The sequence below is a fragment of the Ailuropoda melanoleuca genome, chromosome 7 (genome assembly GCF_002007445.2).
Source record: "Ailuropoda melanoleuca isolate Jingjing chromosome 7, ASM200744v2, whole genome shotgun sequence".
In the NCBI taxonomy this organism is placed as follows: Eukaryota; Metazoa; Chordata; class Mammalia; order Carnivora; family Ursidae; genus Ailuropoda; species Ailuropoda melanoleuca.
Genome location: NC_048224.1, coordinates 126109264 through 126133693, shown reverse-complemented (window position 1 = coordinate 126133693; position 24430 = coordinate 126109264). Strand labels below are relative to the sequence as shown.

General features: G+C 44.5%; 1 non-coding gene across 1 annotated transcript; it reads right to left on the bottom strand.

Moving 5' to 3' along the window:
• Window positions 1–22927: 22927 nt before the first annotated feature.
• Window positions 22928–23031, bottom strand: LOC117803251. The gene has a single exon (XR_004626939.1). It is a non-coding gene; the product is annotated as a U6 spliceosomal RNA (small nuclear RNA).
• Between the last annotated feature and the right edge of the window lie 1399 nt (window positions 23032–24430).

The window sequence follows — 24430 nt, the reverse complement described above, 5'->3', positions numbered from 1 at the left end:
TTTGATACGTGCATATGTTGCAAAATGATCACCACAATAAATCTCGTTAACCTCCATCCCCTCTCATAGTTACACATTTATTTTCTCGTGGTAAGAGCTTTGAAGGTCTACTCTCTTAGCAGACTTCAGACACACAACACGGGATTGTTAACCATAGTCATTAGGCTGTGCTTCACATTCCCAAGATTTCTCTCTCTCAATACTGGAAATTTGTACCCTTTGACCCCCTTCCCCCGTTTCGCCCACCCCCACCCTCTGCCTGGGGCAACCACCAATCTGCTCTATGTATCTATGAGTTCAGGGGTTTTTTTATTCCACGTATAGGTGAGATCCTACAGCATTTGTCTTTCTTTGTCTGACTTATTTCACTTTGCATCATGCCTGCAAGGTCCATGTTTTTGTTTTTAAGATGAGAAAATTCTGCATGCTTATGGGCTGATGGGAATGACTCAGTAAAAAGGAAGAATTTCCTGATGCAGAAGAGAGACTGCGGACAAGCACAGAAGCCAAGTTTGGAAAGGCTGGAAGGGGTGAGACTCGTATCGGGTGCATGTGCAGAGCCACTGGCCTCTGTCAGGGAACCTGGGAAATGGTCTGACCTGAGCTGGTTTTGTGGTGCACAACTGAGGTCTTTTTTGCCAGAAAAGGGCAGCTGTAAAGAAATTACACAAGGTCAAGGTAAGCCAGACCCCATCCCCACCTCCACTACCCTACCCCCTCCACTACCCTAGCCCACCTCCCAACCCGTCTACCCCCAAACACACAGCCTCATTACAAAGTTAGGATGAAAGATACGGATATCTCCTGGGTAACCAATTATTAGCAAAGAAGGCAGAAGCTCAATGTACTCCTCATTCTCTGACCTGGTAGGATGGAGAGGTTGCATTTTTTGTCCCTGTTCCTTACTACTGGCCCAGCAAGTTCAGGCTTGGCCATATGGTTTCTTTTGGCCAATGAAAGATGAGTGGAGGTGATATGTGTTGCTTCCAAGTGGAGGTTTTAAGATCCCTCCTTTGGTTCCGCCATCATTCTTCGCCATCTGTCTTAAGACCAGTATACCCCAAAGAGGACTGCTCGCGGAAGGAAGAGCAGAACCTCAATTGACCTACAGCTAATACATCACAAGCCTCGATCACCGTAGGCCACTGAAAGTCAGGAAGTTGTTTATAACCATAGCACGAGCTAGCTAAAGCTTACCGATAACATAGGAATTCCAACTTATATATTCCAATTCTACAAAGAATTCACTTGGACAACTTTGCCAAGGCAACATTCCATGCCTTTTCTTTGGGATGGCGGCACACAGGAAACCACCAGCCCCATCTGTAAGAGCTACAGGCTGGAGGTCTCCGCGGATACTTTTCCTGTGTTCACGTAAGGCAGGTAGATGTGCGTGGAGGTATTTTCCAGCTGTTTTAGCTGGTCCATATACATCAGACACTTTTAACATCCCCAAGAAGTAGCAACATTCTAATATCCATCACTAGAATCAAGAGGCCAATGAAAATCTGTTTCCTAACATCCAGCATATTAATAAATGAAGGGTCAGTTCTGGAATAAGTAAGATAAGGACAATATCAAGATTTGTTGTGGCCATCCCTGGAGCTTGGCCCTTTCTAATATAATGCTGGACACCCTGCACTGGGCCTTTTTTTTTTTTTTTTTTGAGTCTGTAACCCTTTATCAGCAATAAAAATAGGAAGTTTTTGTCATATGACACGGTTAGTAATTGACAATACTACAGGTCTATCATAGGTTAAACAGATCAATTTAAAAATGTAATTTCTTGGGGTGCCTGGCTGGCTCAGTTGGTAGAGTGTGCAACTCTTGACCTCGGAGTTGTGGGTTCGAGCCCCTCGTTGGGTATTGAGATTACTTAAAAATAAAATACTTAAAAAATAAAAATAAAATAAATAAAAATGCTGTTTCTTTACTTGGAGGCAGAACAGGTGACAAGGAAGATTCCCACCTCAGAATTTTCTTGGGGGCAGGGTGGCCAGTGTCCCTTTCTGTCTCCCCCAGTTCTATTGCTTTGCCACTCTCCCTTCATCCCATTTCTGCTGTTGCAGCAATGTTTTCAGACCTCAAATACACCTTTTAATCTTCAATTCTCTTGCTCCCCCCCTTTGAAAAGAATAAAATTTTTTTTAAGATTTTTTTTTTTTTTTGAGAGAGAGAATGAGAGAATGCATTCACGAGGTTGGGGGGAAGGGACAGAGGCAAAGGGAGAGAGAGAATCTCAAGTACATTCCTCACTGAGCACGGAGCCCCATGTGGGGTTTGATTTCATGACCCTGAGATCATGACCTGAGCCAAAACTAAGAGTCAGATGCTCAAATGACTGAGCCATGTAGGAGCCCCAAGAATAAACTTTTTAATTAACAGAGTCATCTGTTGTTAGCACAACTGGTTGAAAGTGGAGGAAAGGAGAAAGCCCAGAAAAATGTCAAATGGATGATGGAAAAATCTGTGGAGGCTCACACTGCAGCCTGAGTGGACCTTGAGGACATATGCTGCGGGAAATAAGGCAGATGCAAAAGGACAGATACTGTAGGATTCCACCTGCATGAAGCACCCAGAATGGTCAGATGTACAGAGCCAGAAAGGAGAAGGGTGGTCCCCAGGGGCCGGGGGCTGGGGGATGAGTTGTTGAAGGGGTATGTAGTTCAGTTTCCAAGGTGACCGGCATTCTGGAGATTGGTCACACAACAGTGTGAATGTATTCAACACTGCTGAACTACACACTTAGAAATGGTTAATTTGGGGGAGGGGCACCTGGGTGACTCAGTCGGTTAAGTGTCAGACTCTTGATTTCAGCTCAGGTCTTGATTTCAGGGTCGTGAGTTCAAGCCCCATGTTGCTTTCTACGCAAAAGAAATGGTTAAGATGGTAAATTTTATGTTATGTATATTTTACCACAGAAAGAAAGAAAGAAAGAAAGAAAGAAAGAAAGAAAGAAAAAGAAAGAAAGAAAGAAAGAAGGAAAGAAAGAAGGAAAGAAAGAACAATCTATGGAGCCTTTTCAGAAAGCCTGGATAGGATCGTTTATACATGGCGAGGAAAATACCAAACAGCCGGAAAACACAAGGTGTAGGCCCTATTCTGTCCGCAGGGATCACTGCTGCGTCCTGGTAGCTCCTGGTCCTGAGTTTACCCAATTCGATGCTAGGAGACCCGCAAAGTTGATTCTTCCCACCTGCAGACCAGCATTAAACACTGAATGTATGTTAAATTGTTCAGAGCACTAGCCTTTTTTTTTTTTCCGAAGACATCCTTCTTTCTTCTCTTTCATATCAGGAAAGCTTGCCAAGCCATAAAACAAAGAACAGGTAGTTAAGAACTGATGTTGTTAACAAGCCGCTTCTGTTTTCATTCATAATATGTTTCCATTCATATTAAGAGCGCTCTCAATTTCCTTATGGAAGAAAGGTCTTGATTTCAATGATAAGCCCAGAACGTGGAACGTGGAACGGATGGGATTAACTGAAGTCCCTTTGGCCTTTGCCCAAGTGAGCTCCAGCGAAGTTTGGCAAGATTTGGGAACGTCTCCCTGGGAACTCCTGTTAGACAGAGCCACACAGAGGAGTGTCCTGGGGAAGCTGATTGAATGAATTAAGAACTTGCCTGCAGGCCACAGGGCAACAGTCAAAAACACTGCAGGTAGCTGCAGCAAAATGCCTCCAGACCTAGAGTGCGGAGAAGACGCTCTCCCTGCGCCCCTCGCTGAGGGCTGTGCCGGCCTCACTTCTGGGTGCATCACTGCGCGAGCATTTGTGACTGTGGTTTCCCCAAGAGACACTGCAAATTCTTCATACCCCCCCTTTCCCAGAAGAGGAGGACTGAGGTAAAGAGAAGGCTGGCAGGGTCTACATAACCAGCCTCTTGAGTTTTGAGTGAGCCCATGGCCGATGGGGAGGATTTATGAAGAGTCTGAATGAGTCTTTCTGGACCCCACGCCGGTCCTCGTGGTGCCCTGCCCTCCTCCATCATCTCAACCCTTCTATTCCTGTCTGGCCTGTATCTGCCCTTGGACTTTGCCCTCAAATCCATTCAGGTCTCCCGGAGTTCTGTCCCAGAGCTGAAAATTTTTCTTTCTTTCCTTTTTTTTTTCAAAAAGACTGTATTTTTAAGTAATCTCTACACCCAACATGGGGCTTGAACTCACAACCCTGATATGGAGAGTCACATGTTCCACTGACTCAGCCACCCAGGCGCCCCGCATCGCTCTATGTCTAAAGTAGGGTACGTACCATACAGCAAAGGCAAATGTGGTGGTGTTCTCACTGGGTCCAGGCCCCCTACAATTGTGACAGTAGGACAAGTTGCCTTTGATGGCCCACGACCTCCATTTGGTAGCATCCGCCCACCACTGCAGGCCTTGCTATGCTCATACCTCTCTTCGAAATTATTTGTAATTTCTAGGGGCACCTGGCTGGCTCAGTCGGTAGAGCATGCAGCTTGATCTCCTGGTCATGAGTTCGAGCCCCATGTCGGGTGTAGAGATTGCTTAAAGAAACTTAAAAATATATCTTTAAAAAATTATTTTTAGGGACACCTGGGTGGCTCAGTCAGTTAAGCGTCTGCCTTTGCCTCAGGTCATGATCCCAGGGTCCTGGGATCAGATCGTGCATCGGGTTCCCTGGCCAGCGGGGAGCCTGCTTCTGCTCGCTGCCTGACAATAAATAAAATCTTTTTTAAATTATTTTTAATTTTTAACTTCAGGGGCTCCTGGGTGGCTTGGTCGGTTGAGTGTCTGCCTTTGGCTCAGGTCATGATCCCAGGGTCCTGGGACTGAGCACCACGTTGGGCTCTGTGCTCAGTGGTGAGCCTGCTTCTCCCTCTCCCCCCTGTTCGTGCTCGCTCTCTCACTGTTTCTCTCTCTCAAATGGATAAATAAAATCTTTTAAAAAAAAAATCTCTAACTTTGGATGTTGGGTGGCAAGCTATCTGGTTAGGTTACTGCAGAATAACGATGAAAGGAGCGGCATCAAGATAAGACGGAAGCTGTTATTCATCGTTTCAAAGGGAAGGAATGAATCATTCCACAAGCGCGTCGTGTAAAATTCCAAAGTGCATTATTAAACAGACAGCTTGTAAAGATTTAGAAAAGGAAGCAGTGATCATTGGGACAATCTCTTGGGTTCAACAAATAAAGAAACGTAATGTCAAATTGAATACATTTGCTCATAAAAGCCGATGGGTTAGAAGAAAACTACAGTGAAATCTTGTTTTAAGACTTTAGCAAGCATCTGACAAAGCTTCTCAAGATATTATTTGTTTGAAAAGATTTTATCTATTTATTGGAGAGAGAGAGTGCACGAGGTGGGGGGAAGGGGCAGAGGGAGAAGCAGACTCCCCGCTGAGCAGGGAACCTGATTTGTGGCTCAATCCTGGGACTCGGGGATCACACATGATGTGAGCAGCAGGCAGCCGCTTACCTGACTGCACCACCCAGGTGCCCCATCTCAAGATATTCTTGAGAACAAAGTGCTGAATATACAAGTTCAGCCCCAGGATGACTGGGTATTAGATGATATTAAGGTGATTATCAAACGTGATAATGGAATCAAATGTCTTTTTCAAAGTCTTTATCTCTTAAAGATGCATACTGGAATGTCTGTGGGTGAAATTATGTGTATCTACGAGCTGTGTTAAATGCTGCAGGCACCCCCAGCAAAAGTGGAGAGTTTAATGAAACAAGATAAACCAAACGTTAGTAATTGCTCAAGCTTGTCTCACAGGGTTCACTGTAATATCCTCTCTACTTTGAGGTATGTTTGAAATTTCCCAAAATGAAAAGTTTAAGCACTTACCATGATAGAATATGAAAAATGTGTGTTCGATAGAAAAGAATAAGTTGAATAAATTCCTCAAGTTTTCCAATTGTAATATAATTGTGTCCCCGCCCGGATTTCTAAACTGGTGGACAATTTTATTGATCTGTGCTCCTTCTTGGATGGTGCATCTTCATTTTGGATCTATTTTATTTTTCTTATCAAAGTACATTTGTAAGTATATTTAGGGAATGTTGTTTATTGGGATAGAGGAGTGAAATTGTCATCTCAGTAGTTCCATATCAAGTATCAGATGCTATGATAATTTTCTCTAGGAAAAAAATTGATCTAGAATAGCAGCTATGTTTAGAGTTACCATCTGATTAACCTTATAATAATCCATTATTTTTAGTCTAGATACATCTGACTTCTATCTTGGCTAAACTGGGGTGTGATAAGATTTGCCACCTACAGAAGTTATTTCTTAACGTTTGTTCTCTCATTCCATGATAACAGAAAAATTTTTAAAGTTTATTTATTTATTTATTTAGTAATCTCTACACCCAAAGTGAGGCTGGAACTCACAACCCCAAGATCAAGAGCCTCATGCCCACCTACTGAGATAACCAGGTGCCCCTCTTCCCTTTTCGATCCCTCCAGGCTGGAATAAGCATGTAACCTTTAGCACTTCTGGAAGTTGCAAAGTCATGGGAGTGAATGAGATCACCTTGGGGGTCAGTACAGATGAGAGAAAGAAAAGTTCACGGGTAGGAAGATAAATAAAAATCAGAAGAGGTGACTAAAGCAGGAGGAGAACCACAAGAGAGTTATGTCCTAAAAAGCAAGAGAGAAAAGTGATCTAAATATAGATGTTCCGCAATATTATGTGATGCTGATAGGTTGAGCAAAACCTAGAATGAAAAGTGACTATCGAATTTGGCAACATGAAGGTCATTGGTGAGTTTTGGGCTTATCAAATGTCTTCTTGTGATTAAATCCAGGTTATGCATTTCTGGCGAGAATGCTATAGAAATGTGTTGTGTCCTTCTCATCTATCATTATGTGTTAGTCAGGATTCTCCAGAGAAGCAGAACCAATAGGATATATACACATATATAAAAGGACATTTATTATGAGGAATTATATTACATGATTACAGAGACTGGGAAGTCCCACCATCTGCCCCCTGCAAGCTGGAGACCCAGGAAAGGGTATAGTTCAGTCCAAGGCTGAAGGCCTGAGAATCAGGGAGCCAATGGCACAAATCCCAGTCTGAGGGCAGGAGAGGATGAGATGAGATGAGATGTCCACCTCAAGTGATGAGGCAGGGGAAAAGAGGCAAATCCTTCCTCCCTGTCTTTTGTTCTATTCAGGCATTTAAAGGACTGGGGGATGCCCACCCACCAGGGGGAGGGCGATCTACTTTCCTGAGATGCTAATCTCAGGCTTGAGCAATGTGTCATCTGGGCACCCCCTGGGGGCCGGTCAAGTTGAAATCCTATTGGGAAATATAGATAGGTTTAGGATGATCTAGATATGTTTCGGTACTGATGATATCAACTTGATCACAGCTCTCTCCACTGTAAATTTACTATTTTCCCAGTGAACTTAGTAAGGGTCTTGTGGGGATATACTTTGCAGCCGTGTAAATATCCTAATTCTGGTCATATTTGTGCCTACTCATTTTAGCACTTATTTTTGTCTGCAACTATCATTACTGTGATTTGCCACGTGGTGATTTTCTAATTTCTGCCATCCTTTCCACACTCATGAATGGGAATTTACTTTAAAAAAGAGTCTTGTGCTCACTTCTCAGGGAGAAGAGGTAGGACTGTGTCCCAGCAGCCGGCTGGGTTGCTGGTGGTGATGCTTCATGGTCACCTTTGTCCAGAAGAGAAATTGAGGTCGATGAAAGGCACTGGCCTCCTGACCTTGCAGAGAAGAATTGGTTTTCAGGTTTTCACATTGTTCTCTACATTTTGATATGATTGCACTGCCATGAATTTAATGATATCACTTCCATAGTCGAATAGCCCGCGCAGCAGACTATGGAATAAGAGTAGGGGAGAAATGCAATGAATGTTTTGCATTCAATTTCCCCTGCTTGTCAGAAGCAAAGAAAGGACACACTTCTCAAGCTCAGCGTGAACGAGACGATGGCCTTTATGAACTCTGGTAGCTGTAGATAATCTAACAAAGCCTTTTCACTGGACTTGGCTAGACGCTCAGGAGGTGCCTTTGACTCAAGAACAAAACTTGATTTGAAAGGGATTTTGGTTTCTATTTTTTCCTTCATAGGAGTAGAAAACGCGACCTTTCCTCTCTTACAGAAAACTGCACTGTATAGGCAGAGAAATAAGGGCAGAATGTTTTAGTGGATGAATTCCGAGGGTTTTAGGGTTGGGCACTCGCGATCCCTCATCATACTTCCTTGCAGGCAGGCAAAGAATAGAGAATCATTAGTCTTGGTGTAAAAACCAAGGGGAAGGAGGGCAGTAGTAATAAAAAAGAACAAGCCGGCCTCTCCAGAAAGGTGGGCTGATGGCTAGATGGGAGACAATTGCAGCCTTCCCTGGTAAGGTGTGCAGGTGACCTCTGCAAATCCATTCCAGAGCCTTCTCTCCACCGATCCACTTCTCAGGCTCTGCTCTCCAAATCTCTAGCGTTCCCTCATTGAAAAACAAGCTTGGAAATACCCTGCCTTGCTGACCTTCAATCAATTCCTCAATGAGACTTTGGCCCTACATGAGCATGACATCATCCAACTACAAAGGAGTGCAAAGCCACTCTACATTCCACATGTTTTCTTTCCTCCATCTGACCATGAGTATTTCCCAACACAAACAAGACCAGATTCTTTTTCCAGAGCATGTTGGAATGTTGAAGGAGGGAGGCAAAGAGAGAAGTTGAGGATGGGACCCTTGGGATGGGTCCATCCACCCAGACACTCTGAGTTGGTATCCTTGTCTCTCCAAATCCCATCTGCCTAGCCCAGCCCCACCTCCACCACCCAAGTCCCAGCGATGAATATTTCCCTTCTGGACTACAGCAACAGTGTCCACAGGAGCCCTACATTCACTCTTTGTGGTTCTCAACTGGAGGCAATTTGGCCCATCAGGGACATCTGGCAAAGACTGGCAAAGTCTGGACACATTTTTGGTTTTCATAACTTAGGGGTGGGGTGCTACTGGCACCTAGTGAGGAGGTCAGATGTGCTGCGAAACATCCTGCAATATGCAGGACAAGACCCACAGCAGAGAGAATTATCTAGTCCAACATGTCAACGGTGCCAAGGTTTGGAAACCCTGCTTCTAGTTCCCTTGCAGTATCTCACAATACATAACCTTGCTTTTTCTTTTTTTTAAAGATTTTATTTATTTATTCGACAGAGATAGAGGCAGCCAGCGAGAGAGGGAACACAAGCAGGGGGAGTGGGAGAGGAAGAAGGGCTCATAGCAGAGGAGCCTGATGTGGGGCTCGATCCCATAATGCCAGGATCACGCCCTGAGCCAAAGGCAGACGCTTAACCGCTGTGCCGCCCAGGCGCCCCCCCCCCTTTTTCTTTTTTTAAGTAAACTCTCCCCACAACGTGGGTCTTGAACTCATAATCCCGAGATCAAGAGTCACCTGCTCTACTGACTGAGCCCGCCAGGTACCCCAACTATGCTCTTTCTTAAGAGCAAATCAGATCATGCTTAAAACCTCCCAGTGGTTTCCCATCATTCTTAATATGAAGATTACAAAAGAAAATCCTTAGCTCCTTGAACTGCTGATCTGGCACCCACTCTCCCTCTTTTCTTTTATCTTGTGCAGCAAGCAAACTGACTTTATCCCTTTTTCTTAAAGAAAGCATAATATCTCCTCCTACCTCACAGGGTCTTGCACATGTTCTTTCCTCTTATAAATCGTATCCCTCCCTCTGATAAGCCTCTCCCCTCTTTTACCCACTTACTACCTCCTTCTAATCCTTTAGAAGACCTCAGTTCAGTCCCTCCCTGAGCACCATGCTGTGAAGTAGCCTGAGATGAAAGTCCATGTGAGAGAGGACGCTGGCCATCCAGCTCTTCCAACCATCCCAGCTGGCTACAACGTAAGGGAGGCCATCTTGGACACCGAGCACCCGCTGAGCTCCCAGCTGTCTGCAAGCACATGGGTGAGCCCAAGTGAGGCCAGCAACAAAATGGCCTAAACTGTCACAATTGTACTAAACAAACAAGTAAGTATTATTTTATTATTTTATTTTATTATTTTTTTGAGAGAGAGAGAGAGGGCTCGCACCCATGTGAGCAGGGAAAGGGTCAGATGGTGAGGGAAAGAGAATCTCAAGCAGGCTCCTGCTGAGCATGGAATCTGACATGGCGCTTGATTTCACGACTCTGAGATCATGACCTGAGTTGAAATCAAGAGTTGGATACTAGGGGTACCTGGGTGGCTCAGATGGTTAAGCATCTGCCTTTGGCTCAGGTCATGATCTCCAGGACCTGGGATAGAGCCCCACATTGGGCTCCAACTCGGCAGTAAGTCTGCTTCTCCCTCTGCCTCTGCCCCTGCTTGTGCTCTCTGTCTCTGTCCCTGTCCCTCTCTCTCTCTCTCTCAAATGAACAAAATCTTAAAAAAAAAAAAAAAAAAAAAGAGTTGCACGCTAAACTGCCTTGAATCACCCAGGCGCCCCTAAGTAACTATTAATTCAAACTACCAATGTCTTGGGGTGGTTTGTTACATAGTAATAGACAACTGATTCATTCTTACTGGAATTCTTGAGTTGTGCACTAAGGAGAGTTCCCTGATGTTGTGTGGAATTTTCCCTTCACCTCTCTGCTCTGTCACGCCTCACGGAACTGAAGGTCAAGACTGGACTTTCTGAGTCACGGTCCACTTGAAAGATTGATGCTCTCTTCCCAGCAGGTCAGTGAGTAGAGGGGGGAGACTGTTTTTCCCTTTCCATTTCACCATCTTGTCCTCTCAGCCTCCCTAAAACTGCAACACTACACTGGGCAGGGACCTTCTAATTTAGTTAACTGAAGAGTTGGAATAAATTCAAAAACGTATTTCAATGCAGGAGGGGAATGGCTAACGTTTTTGACAACTTGTCTTTTTCCAGAGTATAAAACGGAAATCCCTTAATTCAGCCCTTCACCAAAGTCCCTCAGTGGGCACTCCCCGTGCCAACATTGTTCCTCTTACCCTTGGTTTTTTTTGTTGAGGGCCCTTCTTCAACTCTCTTCATGGGTCTCTCTACCCATCACCCTAATAGAGACACCTCATCTTCGCCTAAATCCATTTCTACTCCCCTAGCTGGTCTTGCAAGGCTTGAGTCTAGAGCACTCGGTCTAGGGTGGCGGGAACTTCCTCAGGCCACAGGTCGGTAGCATAGCGGGGTCTGAAAGAGAAAATGCTCTGATGTTGGTGGCTTCCAGGTTTAATGTGAGTATGGGTCTCCAGGACGTTGCATTTCCTTCAAGAATCCTACCTCTGAGAGGTTTGTGAGTGTCTGTTTCTTTAAGTCTTTGACCTGAAAGAGCAAGTAGGTCTATAAAACTCACCTAGCTTCTAGCAAAATGTGAGGTGTAAGTTTCCAATGGTAGATATCACTACTCAAGGAAACAATTCAGACTATACTCATATTTAAGAAACAAATAATTTCCTAAACTAACCCAGTGTTTCTCCCTTACATTGAGGTCTCTAGGAAATATCACACCGCTTTGTTGGGCAGAAGAGGGTCTTATTTCTCCCTGTTCCATCACAGCATGACCTTACTAGAATATTAAGGGGGCTATTTCACCTTTAATGACTGTTTCCTTTGTTACCCCTCAAGGCAATCCTCATAAAGAGAAAGAGACCCGTTCCTTCCCTTATATCAGAAGGTCCCATATAGGGAAAGTATTGGTATCATATTTTGTGTTTGTTTTTATTTTTTGTTTTGTGAAATGAGTGGTAACCCATAGTGTCCTCCCTTTGAGAAAGAAGATTGAATATTAGTTAAATCAGAGGGAAAAGGCCTAGATATTGGGGTGCATAGAGAACCAGGTGGGCTCCTAGGTGATGGGCTAAGATGGCATCGGCAGCATGGAAACAGTGTCTCTATGTGTATAATGCGGAGGATGAAGAATAGAGATTATAGCTCTAACCTAATTATAAATCAGATTATCTAGATTTAAGAAGAGCTCGTTTATCTTCCTATTGTTGTCCATTAAACTTTAGCAAAGTCTTGTTTCAGCTTTCCAGGGCAGATGTTTTTTAAAGTTTATTTTGTTTGGGGGCACCTGGGTGGCTCCGTCGGTTAAGCGTCTGATTCTTGATTTTGGTTCAGGTCATGATTTCAGGGTTGTGAGCTTGAGCCCTGTGCCAGGCTCTAAACTGGGCATGAAGCCTGCTTAAGATTCTCTCCTCCTTCTGCTCCTCCCCCACCTCTCTCCCTCTGTAAAAATAAAATAAAATAAAATAAAATAAAATTTGTTTTTTACATCAAGTTTGCTATGGGATTTCAAAGAAAGGGTGTAACTGGGTCCCCATCCAGTCCGCAGGTGGACGATTCAGGCTTCGTCTTCTCTCTTGCTGTCTTACCCTGGCTCACAGATCCCTTTAAGCCTGCTGCCTCCCCTTTGATTTTTCCAGACCCCAAGTTGGAAATGACTTACTCATAACACAGTCTCATGGCACAGGAATGTCCTCTGCAAAGCCATCAGCTCACCTGGCTCCTGTCAGGAGGCAAGGCTCGAGCCATACCTGAAGGGGTTCTATGGTGCCCACCCCCTCACTCTGCCCTCTACATGGAGCTTTCGAGGTGGTGACAGCTGGTGACAGGGATCTCCAACTCTCTGCCTCTAGTTCCCAAGCCTTTGCTCCCCTCCAGCCTGGGTTTTAGTCCCTCTCCCGTGGAAGAAAACTTGGTTGACTATTCTTGCAAACGCCATTGTTTATGCCAGCACCAGCGCCCTTCAAACTAAAAACTCAGGAATCTCATTCTCTCGTTCCTGTGTGCACTTTGTGTGGCCTCCTATTTTTTCCATGCCAAGTGGTAAAGGAGGAAGGGCAACACGATACCAAAGGCATGATGGCAACACAAAAATGACATCAGGCTATTATGTGAAGGCGCCTTGCCTTGCAGTACTACGGAAACTTCCCACACTAACTGTTCCCACTGGCACTCAAGAAGACAGGAGGGATTACGCAGATGAGTGTGTGACACACCGGATCAGACAACAGGCCCCGAAGATCTCAGAAGCTGTTCGAGGACGCAGAAGATCCCATCAGGAACCGCTGAAGGGGAAGAGGAATCCTCTAATAGAACAACATGCACAGAATAGGGAAGAGTTCAGAAGCTGCCAAACGGGGTTGAGTGCACAAAAGGCTTTCACGTTTACCTTGGCCCTGCGTGAGCTTGGAGGCACAGCACGGGTATCACCAGGCTGGAAGCTGAGGAACCACACAGAAGCAGCCTGGTAAGTGGATTTGTTCTGGAGTTTTCCCATCCCACCTAGCAGCACGGTGGCAAAGCTCTGAAATTGCCATGGAAACCTCCAGCAGATTTACCAACGCGGGCCCCTGGCCTGACTTGTGCAGCGGAAGTAAACAAAGGTTTTCTGTACCAGATAAAGTTCCCAGGGCTAGTAAGTACTAGCAGTCTTCAGAAAGAGACGGATAACTGCAGAGACCAAAATGTCTATTTATTGGACTCTAAACAACATAAGATAGCCTGGTAGCAAGAGGAAAACATCAATAGCCGCTATTTTAATTTCAGGAGAGTTTTTAAAAGCTCAATTGAAACAATGATTAAAGATCGATGAAAGCTCTTGGGGCGCCTGGGAGGCTCAGTCGGTTGAGCGTCCAACTCTTGGTTTTTGGCTCAGGTCATGATCTCAGGGTCTTGGGATCGAGCCCCACATCTGGCTCTGTGCTCAGTGCAGTCTGCTGGAGATGATCTCCCCCTCCCTCTCCCTCTGCTCCTCCCCCTGCTCTCTCTCTCAAATAAATAAATAAATAAATAAAATTTTTTATAGATAGATTCGAGCTCTCTACCTTGTATGGCCCATGAACCAGCAGCAGTAACATCACCTGTGAGAGGGAAAGAAATGCAGATTCGCGGGCACCAACCCAGACCCACGACATCAGAATGAACATTTGGACAAGATTCCCAGATGATTTGTGTAAATGTGAAAACCAGGCAAGGCCCTGATCTATGCAGCTTTGAAATACCATAAATTATAAAAGTACTGATTTATTCGTGACAAGGGATTGAAATCTTTGGAATGGTGTGATTCATATGTCAAGATAATATTTCTTTCATATAAGATATACATTGCTTATAACTATTAAAAAATCTTTCTCCTGAAATCTTGCATAACTTAGATTTTCAAGATAAACCTTTACTTTTAGTGTGGAATCATTTATGGGTTGGGAAAATTAGCTAAAGCAAGTGGAAGAAGACGTTAGGCTTACTCTGTGCCAGAGCTGGGCACGTTTCAACAAAGAAATGCCTCGTGGTCACGTTTATATGTTGTCGCCCACAAGAGGACATAGCTGTCGCCACACGTCAAAAAGGCAAGACCGAGCATAGTCCACAGACACCAGGTGGGCACACGGGCTTCATGCTAGTGGGCGATGCTGTCATTCTGCACAGCGGTCTTCAGCCCCCCAGCATGGCCCCGTTAAACTGTAAACCCTTGACCGTCTTTACTGGAAGGGACAGTCAGTGGGTGATAACACAGGGTATCACAGCAGCCATGTTTAGACAGTATGTGGAAATCTATTTTTAGCTGAAATCTGGTTTGGAAGTTACTCTGCTGAATGAATTGGATTTTGAACCCAATTCAGATTGCCCCAGTGGAAGGAGGAAGGGTCTGCAGCACCCACGACCCTGCTCCTACAACATGGGCAGGGACCCTTGTCCCTCTAACCATAGTCGAGCCCATAATCAGCGCTAGGCTCCTGAAGGCTTTCAGAGGCCCTCAGCCTTCTGAAGGTTCATGTGGCTTTTCCGCGTAGGTATTTCTTCACGGGTATGTGGGCGCCTTATACTCTCATTGAAGCGGGAGAGCTAGGTTTTTGTCTCACGGAGTTGAAGAATGAATCTCATGGACAAAGAAGAGTAAGTAAAGCGATGGAGTTTTAAGCAAGGATACAGAAAGCAAGCTCTCAGGAGTGAGAGCGGTCCTGACCGTGTTGCCACGGAGGGCTTTTAGGGTTGGTCTTTTGTAGAAAGCTCACCAGGGAACTTAAATCTTTTTGACTTCTCTCCTGGCAGCACCACTGAGTAAGGGCTAGTGGTAACATCTTTAATGGCTTACTTCTTTTTAGGGTCTAGTTATTTTCTGTTGACCGCAGGAGCCCGTCATAAGTAGGACAGCCCCCCGCCCCCAGACATCTAGGGCAGGGTGGTCCGGTGTGTTCCCTCGTCTCTGGTTTCCTTACACCTCCACATTTTGGGGATTTCTGTGAGCCTGATCCCGGAGCCCCCTATCTATCTCTCCCTACCTAACCCCGCCTTTTCCTTATTCCTTATGAAGTTCGGTCAAGACCTCCCGAGGATGCCAGCCCAGACCGCAGGCTGCACTACTCAGGTATGAGGGGCAGTGGTCAGCAGAGACCGCTATCCTGATCTAGTAGTAGTACGTTATCTTCAGTCTGCATAGACTGTAACGTGTTCCTCAAAGGCATCTGAACTCTGACAAATGCACAGATTCATCACACCCTCAAACAGCCCGTATGTAGGACCCGTAGGTAGGACCGTGCAACCTCGTCTTTGCTGAGCAATCAATGTGATGCCCGGAACTAGGGTTTATCGTGACATAGGAAAAGTTTAGCTTTGGCCATTGAGGAACTTTCGCGTGCAGAATAGAACCTCCTCCTCTTGCCTTTGAGGAGAGATCCCCCGAGGCTCGCACAGAGACAGAGGGGCGCTACAAACCACGAAGAAGTTGTTTTGCTCAGTGTACCCAGCTACTCCTTCTTTTGCAAGATTGAAAGCAAAACTCCTGTGAAAGCAGAATCGAAGCTTCCGAGTTCAGCTTTATGTTACCCAAGCAAGAAAGTTCAAGTTCAAACTGAGCATTTTGGGTACAGTTAAGCTGTAAAATACCGTCACTGAAGTGAATTTCCCCACTTGCACATCTAAGTCCTGCCTGGTCTGACGTAGCCCCTCGGAAAGGTACTGACCATCGGGTTCACAGTTACCACAGAATCCAACCACTAACTTAAGGGAAAAAACCCATGAAAGGCATTTTCATTCTGGACAGAATATCCAGAAGAGGATAACCAGGATTGGAGGCTGTGTCCACAGGAGAAACATCCAAGATTGCGTCACCCAGCTAGGCTTGCTACTGCCCCCGGGGCACAGACGTGGCCCTTCCCATGTTCCTCGATGCTGGACCCTGTTAGAGCTGTTATCTCCACACCCTGGAAACTGACTGTGGTAACACTACCTGGGCAAGAATGGATTCCACCCAGAACTGCCCCTTTGCATCATTAGTTCCCGAGTCAAAATCTTGTGTGGGAAGGTCCAACCGTCAGAGCTCGAACAGGTATCTGGCCAAGCGGGCAGGCGAAAAGACAATTCTGGGTGTGACCCTTCTGTGCTGGCCCAGCTCCAGTTCTGTTTTGGCATCTGTATACCAGAATATTATATGTAGTCCTGTGATTTAGAACAGCTGCATCCAGCTACCTCAGCAAATGAATCTTAGGCCTTTCAGGAATTCTATTGCCTTGTCAGTTATTGGCTTAGGAAGGGACATATGATCCAATTTTAACCAATGAGATGTAGAGATAAGTCTGTTATTGGGGGCATTTCTGAGGAAACTTTCTAACAATTGTTTTTAGAAAGAGACACAAGTCCGAGATAGTGGGCTTCCCTTTTCTGCCTCTATATATTGGTGTTGAAGGATAGTCAGAAGAAAGGCAGGCAGGGATGGGGGCCTAAGAGGAAACCACTCTTTTTTTTTTTTTTAAAGATTTTTAATTTATTTGACAGAAAGACAGCCAGTGAGAGAGGGTACACAAGCAGGGGGAGTGGGAGAGGAAGAAGCAGGCTTCCAGCAGATGAGCCCGATGTGGGGCCTGATCCCAGAACGCCGGGATCACGCCCTGAGCCAAAGGAAGACGCTTAACGACTGAGCCACCCAGGCGCCCCAAGAGGAAACCACTCTTAAAAGGATATTACACCAACCCTAGAAGGAGCCCTCCACTCTTTCCCACGTGATAGATAGATGACAAAACCTGACTGGCTGACAGATGCATGGAGGGTTAATCAGATTAAAACAGCCAGCCAACAAGCCCCCCAAAACCCCTGGACGTAGAAACTGGTGGCAACCCTCTCAGGTCTCCTTCCTCTTTGGGAGCTTTGTACTGTCACTCAATAAGCTTTGCTTTATTATCGCTCAGTAAACCCTGCTTTGTTGCCCATCCCTCTCTCTGGTCTACGTCTTGATTCTTCGAGAAGGCATGACCAAGAACGATGGGCACAGAAGGAAAAGAAATCCTGCAACAGTGTGATAGGATGTAATGTTTGGAGGTTTTGCAGCCTTCTTGTGACGAAGAGGCAAGGTAACTGACATTCTAAGGATGACAAAACAGAAAAGCAGAAAGGATCTTGATCCCCAGAGATATTATTGAATCATTCTTATAACAACTGTGCTTATGGAGATGATATAATTCATTTTGTTTAAGCCATTTAATTGAGTTAAAGTAATTTTTTCAGCTAGAAGCATCACATCTGATACAGGAGGACTCATCATTCTACTTTATAGACAGCAAACTGTGGCTGACCTAGGTTAAATAACTTGCTAAAAACACATAGTATTTTGTTTTAATAAAAAGGAAGTTCATTCCTTTCATAGTGATGTGTACATGCCTAATTTATGAAATCTGCTGTGAGAATCTGAGCCCCTGCCAATCATCGCCTTTGTTAAAACCCAATTGTAGGTAGCACTGTTACAAGATTTCTTTTTCTTTAGCCAAGGCTGGCTCTGTGGGCATCAGCACAGTGTCCCATGTTTGGAGGGCCCTGAGTTTGGTGTAATGGTCTGTTGTCATTTTGGGAGTCTTAATTTTTGAACAACGAACCCCACATTTTCACTTTGCACTGGGCTCTACAAATTATGTGGCTGGACTTGTCCAGAACTTAATTAGACTTTAAAACAGCCCCGGATAGACCCATGTATCATTCTAAAACAATAAAGCTGTTGCTGCCCTTTGCTTCAGTTTATCTTTAGGTCCTGGGCTTAATTTATTTGAAAAAATGTATGGTTTTTTGTTTTTTTTTTTTTTTTTTTTTTTTTTTTTTTTTTTGTATTACAGGGTAGCCTAGCTTTTAAAAGTTGGGGAAGCATTATACTACATTAGAAAAAAATTTTTTTTAACTCTATTAAACAAAGACACAGACCAACATGGAAAAGCATTGCAAACAGCGCCAAGAACTTACAAAAAAAATAAAGGGTACTTCAAAATTAAATTCGGACTAAGTACTTCAAAAGGTATTCGAGGCCAAATTGCATCTAGGCTAGGAACCAAGAGCGAACAAACATTACCTCCACAAATTAAATTTTAAGTGGCTGCAGGACATTTTCATCAAATTCAGATAAAGTTTTAAAATGGTTGTATCCACAATCCATCAAAGTACTGTCTAGACAAAGGATGGCATTTTCTGTTTGGGGAAACCAGGAGAGGAAAAACCTTGGGGCCATATCCTGCTGATATCCTAGGAGACTCAATAGCAGGATAAGGCCCTGAGTGCTCAGGGAGGCACACACCAACACTTAACCCCCCCTTTCCTCCCACGCCCTGTGGAATCAAGGGCCAGGTGAGGACGTTGCCATTTGTGGCCATAAAAGGAAAGCTCACTACTCTAAGGGTTGGCTAGCGGGCAAACACACTCTGGAGGTCTTCAGTGCTCTCTGGAAGAGACGAAAGGAAGGATGGCCGATGGGAATGGTGCTGTTCATCACCATCATCAGTTTTATTATTTAAATAAAATTTATTTCAATTTGCTTGCCAGATTTTTCACTCTAAAAGTAATATCTGCTCATCTTGGAAAATTTTGAAAATATAATAAAAAACAAGATGGTTGAGAGGCGCCTGGGTAGCGCAGTCGTTAAGCGTCTGCCTTCGGCTCAGGGCGTGATCCCGGTGTTCTGGGATCGAGTCCCACATCGGGCTCCTCTGCTGAGAGCCTGCTTCTTCCTCTCCCACTCCCCCTGCTTGTGTTCCCTCTCTCGCTGGCTGTCTCCCTGTCACATAAATAAATAAAACCTTTAAAAAAAAAAATAAGATGGTTGAAATAAGTCCGAATACATGCTTTATCATTTAAGTTAAAATTGATTTTACCAAATAAGAGAAAGAAATTGTCGTGTCGAATGACTAACAAAAGCCAGACCTATACTGTTTACAAAGACATAACTAAACCATAAGGACCCTTTAAGTTGAAAGGGAAGAAAAGAGGAACATTAAGTACATGGCAGGTAATACTAGCTGAAAGAAAGCATAGTCATGTCATGCAAAATATATTTTATCCCTAAAATAAGATCTGAATAAAAATGAAAATATTATATATCAAATCTTGTGGGATGCGGATAAACTGAACTGATTAAGAGTTATCCGGTGTCTGATTAGGTATCTGGTTATCTATCCGTTTTATAAAAGAGTTGCTCCAAACTGCTTTGTATTCTTGGCGTATGTCCCGCCCCCCCACCTCACCCATCCCAGACCCCACCAACGCACAGCGGGGAGCCTGCCTCTCCCTCTGCCTGCTCCTCCCCCTGCTTGTGCTTGCCCTCACTCTCTCTCTCTCACAAATAAATAAATAAAATCTTAAAAAAATAAATAAAAATAAATATATAAATCCCTAACAAAATACTTTCACCAAGATTTATAGAGGTGCTTATTTCCACACCTTAGTCAATGCTAATATAATAAATTTTTTTTATCTTTTGTATTCTGTGAGGTGAAAAATTGTACCTCATTGTTGTTTTAATTTGCATTTCCCTAATTATGAGCAAGGTTGAACATCTTTTCTCCAGTTCATAAGCAATTTGCATTTTCCCCCTAAGAAGAGCCTTCTGGATCTTTTGTTAAATGTTCAATCTGGTTGCTAGTATTTTACTTCCTGCTTTATATGCTATCATCGTAAATTGAAGGAACAACCCCTTTTATCTGTAGTGTATAGCCTGTAATTATTTTTTTCCTGGCTTGTCAATTACATTTTGATTTTGTTTTATGTGATTTTTGCCCTTGTTGGGACCAAGGACAGACTGCCTCAATCTGTACCAGTTTGGCATACTGATATTTATTTATTTATTTAAAAGATTTTAGTTATCCATTTGAAAGAGAGCATGAACAGGGCAGGGGATGGAGGGGGTGGGGCAGAGGAAGAGGGAGAAACAGACTCTCCCTGAGCAGGGAGCCTGACTCAGGGCACCATCCCGGGACCCCAAGGTTATAACCTGAGCCGAATTCAGAAGTTTAACCAACTGAGCCACCCAGGCACCCTGGGATATTGATGATTTTATTTATTTTTTTAATTTTATTTTATAGGCACATCATAAAATCAAATGATTTATTATTTATTTTTTAAAAGATTTTATTTGAGAGAGAGATAAAGCGAGACACAGAGCACAGGAGGAGGGGGACGTAGAGGGAAAGGGGGAGAGGGAGAAGCAGACTTCCTGCTGAATAGAGAGCCCAGACCGGGCTTGATCCCAGCACTCGACCCTAGGACTCTGGGATCATGACCTGAGCCAAAGGCAGACACTTAACTGAGACATCCAGGCGCCCGGGGATGTTGATGATTTTAAATAAAAGTTAATTGGGGCGCCTGGGTGGCTCAGTCATTAAGCATCTGCCTTTGGCTCAGGGCACAATCCCAGAGTCCTGGGATCGAGCCCCACATTAGGCTCCTTCACTGGGAACGTGCTTCCTTCCTCTCTCACTCCCCCTGCCTGTGTTCCCTCTCTTGCTGGCTGTCTTTCTGTCAAATAAATAAATAAAATCTTTAAATAAATAAATAAATAAATAAATAAATGTTACTTAAGAGATGGTGCAAGGACATTCAAACCCTCCTGGGTTGCCTGAGGGCAGGAAATAAATCCCCTGTGTAAAGTGTGAAAGGTACCTTCCCTGTACTAGCAGGTCAAAGACATTCTTATCAACAGAGATGGGAAATTCAGAGCCAAGAAAGCTGTGTAGACAATCCTTATTGCTTGTTCCTAATTTACTACTCCAGCAAAATTCTGTTTAGAATTCCTTACTAATTAAAGCTCTCCAAATTAAGCTTTCTCATCCTGTCAATTTCTCATGCATTTATTGTCTTTCTGTCTAAGAATTATAAAAACTGCTTGCTTTGGTCACTTCTTTATGTCTGTGGTTATTGGGCCTCTGTGTTCACATAATAAAACTTTTTTTCTCCTGATAATCTTCCTCATGTAAATTTAATTTTTAGTCCAGCTGGAAGACGATGAGGGTAGAGAAAATTTTCTCCTTCCTTCACCTCGCAGCAAACTTTTATTTCTACTGGATCCATTTTAACAGTCTTGTTCTCGATGGTGGCCGGGTTTATGACTTTTTAGAAAGTCTTCTCTAAGCCAAGATTATTAGAAAGAAATCACCTATGTTTATTTCTAGGACTTTTATAGATTCATTTTTAAAATACTTAAATCTTTGATTCATGCATACATGTTTGGTGTAAATTTGTATCAAATTTCATCTTTCTCAGATCGTTAGCCTGTAACCTCAGCACCATTTACTGAGGAATGGGTCTTGCAGAGTGGGAGCTGCTGCCTTTGTTACAGGCAAAATTCCTTCACGCATTGTTGTCCAAAATGAGAGTGCGCTGTATTTCAGGACTCTGAACTACTTTAATTATCTTAACATAGGTTTTTGCCTTTCTTCCCTAAGGAGCCAACTCACTTTTAGTCCTTCTCTGTTTTGTCTTATCTTTAAGTGCATTTATTCTTTTCCCTTTCAATTTCTTCAGAGAATTTTTCTTTCAGACAGAACCTATGTGATTTAAAGGACTCGTGTTTCTCCTAAATTTCCTTCCAGATTACTGACATGTGCGGTCATTGGTTTCAGATGGAGGCTTGGCCCCTCAGGGCAAGGCTGGCTCCTTAGGTGAATGAATAGGCTCCATTGTTCTGGAACAAAGACTGTTTAACTTGAAATTATCTCCCTTGTACAGAAAAATAGTCAGGTAACTGGTGTCTGAATTCTATAATTGTATAGCAAATAGGCCTTCCGGTCCTGCACATGATTTATGTAACCTTGATCGCTCTGTTTAGAACCACGTAAATGGTTATGCAAGGTGTAGACCCCTGTCTCAGGGAATAAAGTTTAACAAGACTTTTTGTCTTTTGAATGGCTTCAAGTCTGCTGCAGGGGAAGAAGGGAAGCTGAGGTCTGGACTGAGAGGCACCAGACTCTAGAACATTACAGACCCAGCCCTTCAGAAGCCGGCCAGGATCAGGTAACGTGGTTGGGTTTGTGACGCAAGGTAGTTGATGCTTGTGGCTTTTACGCTGTGCTGTGTGTCCAGGCCTCTTTGGGGGAGGCCAGATTGACTTGGAGGAGAAGTCTTCACTCAAAATCTCTGTACGATGGCTGCCCCAGCCTCGAATGCAGCCCCAGAAGTACAGGAGCAGGCCTCCCTCATTCTCAGGGCAGAACCCGTTTTAAGACACTTGGTGACACTGACTCCCGAGGGCCCAAATCTCTGTAATTTTCCACTTTGTAGATGGGCTGCCCAGCACCAGCTTCCCCTCAGCGGCCGGAGAACAGCTGGGCCAGCCCAAGCTGGAAGGGAGGGCGGCGCAGAAATGGGCCCCGTTCCCACTGACCTCAGCCTTTCTTGCCGGGCTTTTTCTTGAGTGCCGGAGGTTCTTGGTCACGCCGCTTCAAAGAATGAAGAGGTGTAGACCACACAGAGGGGTGGGCAGCAAAACAAAGTTTATTGAACGATAGTACAAAGCTCCTGAAGAAGGAGGGGACCCGAGAGGGTGGCCACTGGAGTTTCTAAGTCTAGGTGTTTTTGTGGGCTTGTTGGCAGGAGCTGTTTTAATCTGATTAACCCTCCAGGCTCCTGTCATCCAATCAGGGTTTTGTCTGTTCACGTGGGTAAGGGTGGAGGGCTCCTTCCAGCGTGGGTATAAAATCCTTTTTCTTTCCCCAGAAAAAATATGGAATGCTTCACGAATTTGCATGTCATCCTTGCACAGGGGCCACACTAATCTTGTCGGTATCGTTCCAATCTTAGTATCTCTGCAACTGAGGGGAGCATGTAAAATCCTTTAAGGGTGGTTTCCTCTTGGAGTGGGGGCCCTTGTCCCTGTTGGCCTTTCTTCTGACTCTTCTCCACTACCTTGTGCTTTACTGAGGATCCTGGATGCACGAAAGGGAGGGGGCCCGGGGAGGGGAAGCCTGGATCTGTCTCCTTTGAGAACACTCTGGGGATGACTGGGGCACATTATACCCCAACTCATAGGGAAACACCCCAACTGCTCCATTAAATATTACACATTGAGAGCGTGTAAAACAACGCTGTATTGTGACTTTTTTTTTCCTTTAAAGATTTTATTTATTTATCTGAGAGAGAGAAAGAGCACAAGCGGATAGCAGCAGGCAGAGGGAGAGGGAGAAGGAGGCTCCCCGCCTAGCAGAGAGCCCCACACAGGCCTCCATCCCAGGACCCTGAGATCATGACCTGAGCTGAAGACTGATGCTTAACCGACTGAGCCACCCTGGCTCCCCTCAAAGCAGAAACTTCTGAGAAATGAGGACTGTCATAAATCCCCTCTTCTGGGCAGGGTTAAATCCACGAGGAAGACAGAAAGTGGGCATCAAGTTGGGTCTGTAAACAAACCTTGGAAAAGCTTTACCTTATCTGCCATTAGCTTTCCCCGCATATTTACCTTAAGTTCTAATGACCGCTTTGAGTGACTTATCACTGGGTTTCTCCTATGTTGCACCTTGAATAAACTGTTTCTCTCTTGTTAATCTACCTTTTATCAGTTGAAATTTTGAGGCCCCACCTAGAGAACCTAGAAGCGCGGAAGAAATATGTGATAAGATATACATAACATAAAATTTACCCTTTTAACCACTTTTAAGTGTACTGTTCTCCAGCATTAACCTCATTCATTGTTGTCCACCCATCACCACCATCCGTCTCCAGAACTTTCTCATCTTCCCCAACAGAAACTCTGTCCCCATGAAACAGTAATTCCTCATCTCCCACCACTCCTCCCTCCCCCCTACGGTCCCCCAGCCATGGCAACCACCATTCTAATTTCTGTATGAATTTGACTTCTCTAGGTACTTCAACTAACTGAAATCACAGTATTTGTCTCTTTGTGCCTCCAATATTTCTGGCCACAAATGTGTGGTTTTTTTCCCACACCAACCAATTTTCTGATTCTCTAGACACAGCTGGGTGTCCTACAATTTAACTCAATTCTGACACTATCTACCTGGAGTTCGTCTCAGACCCCACTGGTTAAGGGCTCAGTCCCACCAAACTGCCCCTCCCTCCCCCACCCCAGAAGCCAATTGCAAGTAAGTCCTCGTTGTCAGTGGGCTTCTGACCCACTGGCTGTAAATCGGGGTTCCCAGGATCCCCTCCTCCGGTTTGGTAATCTTCTAGAGTGGCTGACAGAACAGAGGAAGATAGTTTACTA